We start from the raw sequence: 5810 nt of genomic DNA, 5'->3' as shown, positions 1-5810 counted from the left end.
CTGAGTGACCGAGGTGGAGTGTAATGGTGGAGAAGCTCTGTTAAATAGGGGGGGGGGGGGGGGGCAAGACTGTTTAAAACCTTAAAAACAAACAAAAGAATTTTCAAATGAACTCTAAAATACACGGGCAGCCAGTGGAGAGAAGCCAGGACAGGTGTGATGTGCTGTCTTTTGTGTGTTCCAGTTAAAAGACGTGCAACAGCATTTTGCACCAGCTGCAGACGTGCGAGTGAGGACTGGCTGACTCCGAGATAGAGAGAATTACAGTAATCCAGCCATGATGAAATGAAGGCATGGATTACTGTTTCAAACTGTTGCCTTGAAAGAATAGGTTTTACTTTTGCCCATTTTCTCAAATGATAAAAAACAGACTTTACTGTGGCCCTTATTTGACTGTCGAGTTTAAAATCACTGTCCATCTTAAAACCAAGATTTGTAACTGTAGACTTTACGTACATTGTTATGCGTACAGTTTTGCATACATTTGGTAAATCATTAACATATAGGCTAAACAAGATTTGTCCCAATGTTGAGCCTTGTGGGACTCCAGCTGAACAGGTAAGAAAGGTAGATGTTAGGTGTAGAATAATAGGTGCCTTCCATGGATTGCATGGAGGCAGTGCATTGGCTTGCTTGTCAAGGCAATGCACTGCTCTCCTTCCATCCATCCATCCATTTTCTTTACCCGTTTATTCCATTTTGGGTCACGGGGGTTGCCGGTGCCCATGTCCAGCAATCACTGTGCGAGGGGCGGGGTACACCCTGGACAGGTCGCAAGTCCATCACAGGGCCACATAGAGACAAACGAGACAAACAACCATTCACTCTCTCACTCACACCTAGGGACAATTTAGAGTTACCAATCAGCCCAACATGCATGTTTTTGGTCTGTGGGAGGAAACCGGAGTACCCGGAGAAAACCCACGCATGCACGGAGAGAACATGCAAACTCCACCCAGAAAGGCCTCCGGACCGGGATTTGAACCAGGGACCTGCTCGCTGAGAGGCAGCAGCTCTACCAGTTCACTGCTCTCCTATGAATTGCAAATGTCGTCCCCAATAAATAAAATTAAGAAACTCATTTTCTGAGGTGAATATTAATAAGTGTCTGCCTTTTAAAAGGAAGTCCCCAATAAATAGTGGTAAGAAACCTATTTTCCGAGGTGAATATTAATAGGTGTCTGCCTTTTAAAAGGCAGTCCCCAATTATTATCCCAAATATACCAATTTTTTTCCCTGCTTGCTCTCGATGAGGACAGATACTTTTCCTCTCCTGCCTCCCTCTTGCTTGGCTCTTTTTCCTGTGATTCCGCTCAGAGCCTTTCACTCCATATCCTCCAAATTGTAAATTATGGATCTGGACAGCTGGTCGCTCAACACAAATGATAACATTTTCTGACAAGAAAACAGGGTGAAGGAAAGGCCTCTTGCCCTGACGGCAGACTTGCAGCTGGATACACAATGTATTCTTGTGCGCAGTGGAAGATCGTCTGTCTGTCAGTATTGTTGGTTGAGGATGTAGAAGACACATACTGTACATTATAGGATTTATTATAACAGAATTTCTGCTTTTTGGAGTTGACAGTTGTTAGGCTTATCGACAAATACAGAAAATGTTGGCAGCCGTTCTAGCCTTAGTACGACTGCTGACATGTCATGTCCGACTTGTATGAAAGTATGTACTGAGGGGTAAGCTCTCAGAGACACTGTATGAGTTGAACCATAAGCTGGATGTGATTTCTGAGAATTGCAGGCCACTTGTGGCTCCTAGAACTCACTGGAGGGAAGGAACCAACCTTGGAGAAAGTTACAAGCTCGACCAGGTGGTGTGACTTCACTACTTGCTCTTGCCGAGGTCGAACGCTTTTTCCCCTCTCTCTCCGCTTTGCTTCGCTGCTCTGTCTGTCTGTGAAACTGCTTTTGAGGCTCTCTCTACATATCTTCCAAACCATTATTATGGACTTGATTTGATCAGTTGATCCCTCAACACAATGATAAAATTTCTTTGAAGAAAAGACAGGCTTTAGGCGAGCCGGTTTGCCCTGTTGGCAAGCACGCAGCTGGATATCTCATCAACTTGGAAGACTTGATGAGGTGTCTATCTCTGCTGCCATTTGTGGATTTTAAAGACGCATTTATAATTGGATTTATGATAACTGGTTCTTGCTTTTTGGATTTGGCTGGTCGCTGGTTTATCTGCAAACAAGGAAGTCGTCGGCAGTAAATTTGGACTCGATCATGCTGCTTGCCTTATGATGGATTGGTTCGTGCCTCGAGTACCCAGACTCAAATGCTTTTGGCAGAATGGATTAGATCTTGGGGATTTTACTCAGTCATGTTCTTTTGGTGTGGCCATGTAGTTTGGACATTTTGGAACCCAAGTGGACCAACACAGGCTCAAGGTAGACGTCATTAAGTTTTGCCTGTCCCCAAAACAATTGTGTGTTTATCTGAATTTAGTTCCCCCGGCTGGCCTTGAAGGCCATGTTATCTGAATTCTCTTGGAGAACATGTAATCTGATGCTCTGCCTCCCTCCCCCTCCCATCGAGGAATTTCCAACTGATAACCAGAGGAAACCAGCTGAATAAACATTGTGTCATAATTTCAGGACTCTTGGATTCCCATAGGCGTTGTCCTTGGCCATTCCCTGACATCACTCAAAACCATCTGGTTCCCCTTTTGATGTGGTCCTCCTCGGCTACTAAAGGAGGTTTTTTGTACTCTAGGTCCTTCCATTCTTGCTATTGTGAAAAGCAGTTCTATTTCGTATAGGCTTCGCCCTTTAAGGCCCTCACTAGTGGGTTTTATCCCGTCATGCAAAGCATCGCACTGAAAAGTTTAGTCCATGCCCACCTGTTGTGTGGGCCCCACCCGGTCCGTATAAATTAAATTACGTTAAGAGCGGGTAATCAGCTCCCATTTTTCTTCAGCAAGCGATTAGCACTGACCTTCAAACATCGAGATGTCCAGCACCAACACCATTCGCCTGTGTCCGTCCTTCAAGACCGGCTACTTGCTAAGCTTCGACAGGCAAGACACCTGCGAAAGATGCCTGGGTCTTCACCACTCCGCCCTCGCCTCCTCCTGCCACCTCCGTGACCTCCTCCCCCCGGAGGAGAGGCAGAGGCGAGCAGCCTTGTTCAAGGCTAACGTCGAGGAATGCCTCTCCGGGGTGGGAGACTGTTTGCTAGATGATGCCATCGACTTTTTTGACGCCTGCTCTCAGAGCGAATCGGATGGTTTCTCGGGACAGGCGAAGTCAGCAGCAGCCCCGCTGCTCACTCCATCCCAGAGAGCGTAGGGTCGGAACGAGGGTGGCCGAGCAGATGTCCCCCCCCCCCCCCCGGCCTTTCTGCCTCAACGGCCACACCACTCCCTGCCGTCGGTGCCCTCCTTTCGGAGCTGCCCAGCATAATCCGGGAGGCTGCTGACACGAAGGGACTTTCCGTCCCTCTCCTCCCCCCACCCAGATTGGATGATCTAGCAAGAAGGTTTGGCTCTACCCCGGCTCGTCATCCTGATCCCAACTGGCCTCGTTTCCCAGCAGTGATGTCCTACTAGAACGAGGCTGCAGCCGGACCTAGTAAATTGAGAGCGCCCGTCTCCACATTTGCTCCCATCACCAGAGTGGAGGGCTTTACCGAATGGAACTTTACCTCAGTACCCACCCTGGAGACGGGCCTGGCGGAAGCTTTCAGAGCGAAGTTGTCCAGGCTGGACCAGCGTCCTGTTCCTCCAGGGAAGCATGACCAGACGGTGACGTCGCTCTCCAATCGAGCTCACCAGTGTGCGTTCCAGGTGGACACAGCGAACAGTAACGTGGCACTGTTGGCGTACAGCATTTCAAAGAGGCTGGAGGACGCAGATCTGCCTGAGGAGATGAAGAGCTCCCTCTGCAAGGCGTCTGATGTCATCCTCAACCTGTGCGCCTCATCTGCTGTCTGCCTGTCTCACATCGCAGCCTGGATGACTATGATCCAGAGGTCCACCTGGCTTCATCACTCCCCCTCCCTGCCAGAGAAACTGGAGAAGGACCTGATGGAAGGCCCCATCACGACGGACGCACTGTTCGGGACCAATTTCAAGGCCATGCTGGAAAAGTTGAAAATGTCGGAGAAGTTGTCAGAAACTGTGTGCCATTTGATCAAGCCACATGCCTCATCCTGCCCCCCGGCCCGCTGGAAGGATCGTCGTGGCCAAAGGGAGCAAAAGAGACGTTCCACAGCTGCAGCAGCGTCCTCCTGCTCCATTCTGCCGCCAGCCCCACCATCAGAGAACAGCCCTAATCATTCCAGCAACCAGCGGTGCAGTGTTTTCCCAGAGATCGCCATCAGGCGGTGCCCTGGGACAACAAACCGCAGGGCTCATGGGGGAGAAAATTAAAGAAATGACTCCTTGCGGGGGATGTGTGTATGCAAAATGATGACGAGTTTTGAAATAAAACACGAACATCATTCAAAGATTAAAGTGTCTGATTTCAGCCTGTCTGTCAGTTCGAATGATCTCACAGTAGCTTCTCCTCACACATCTTCCATACAAAACGAGCCGGTGTCCTCGAAACAGGTTTTTCAAAATCACCGCAGCTCAAAGGAACACACAAAATGCTTGCGTGACACAGCAGCCAAAAGTTAGTGTTTTCAGCAGACCGAGTCTTGTGGGAAACCTTGTTCTCAGCCTGGGCTGCGCACTGCCTCCTCTCACCGCAGCGGTGTCAAATGCGCGCTCCAGCGGCGCCAGCAGTTTTCACCCAAACAGCACCACGTTGATGAGGGTGCGCACACCTCTCCTCAGCACACGCCGGCTCACATCAGCATGAATGTGAGCGCGCAGCCTGAGCGCGGCACAGAAGCACGCTCAGAGCCCTTTCAAGAAAGCCTCCCCTTGGGTCACGCAGAGCACACTTCCGCGACACATGACGGTGGTAGAGGCTGTAAACTGGCTGACATACGTAAGAAACATGACGCATCACAAAAACGCGCACCCACTCCCTGAAGTTACGCGGAGTGGCAGCGGACGTGCTCTCTAGACAGATGGATGAGCCATCTGATCAGCAGGGGTTATACGCTGCAAGTCGCAGCTCAACACCCCACCCCCTTGTTCGGAGGAGTTTTAGAGATGGTTCTATCATCCCCAGACCATATCTCATCCGTACACGCAGAAGTTCAGGAACTTCTGGGAAAAGATGTAATTTCCAGGGTTACCGACGGAGAGGAAAACACAGGGTTTTACTCACATTACTTCCTGGTCCCAAAACATACCGGTGGGATGAGACCCATTTTGGATTTGTCAATTTTCAACAAGGCGATCATAGAGAGACAGTTTCACATGTTTACATCAACATTCAGTGAAACGACTGGTTTATCTCCATCGATCTGAAAGATGCCTACTTTTACATCCCGATCATCCCAAAGCACAGAAAGCTCCTGCGCTTCTCCTTTCAAGGGATTCAGTATCAGTACAACAGGCTGCCGTTCAGTTATTCCCTCGCGCCTCGTAAGTTCTCAAAGTGTGAGGAGACGGCTTTGCAACCGTTACACAGAGCAGGGATGAGAATTTTGTTTTAACTGGACGATCTGTTGCTGCTGACTCATTCCAGATAGGAGGCAGCAGCACAGACCCAGGTGCTGACGTCACACCTGTTAAATCTGGGCTTCGCCATAAATTGGGAAAAAAGCTCAATTTTCCTGGCCCAGACGATCATTTATCTGGGAGTGGAGCTAAACTCGATCACCATGAGGGCTCGTTTATCACAGACGAGAATCGAAACTCTAAAAGACCAGCTCCGCCACGTAAGGCCTGGCAGAGTGGT

Source organism: Nematolebias whitei, chromosome 7 (assembly GCF_014905685.2).
Source record: "Nematolebias whitei isolate Nwh7 chromosome 7, NemWhi1, whole genome shotgun sequence".
NCBI classification, from domain to species: Eukaryota; Metazoa; Chordata; class Actinopteri; order Cyprinodontiformes; family Rivulidae; genus Nematolebias; species Nematolebias whitei.
Note: the sequence above shows the minus strand (reverse complement) of the source record.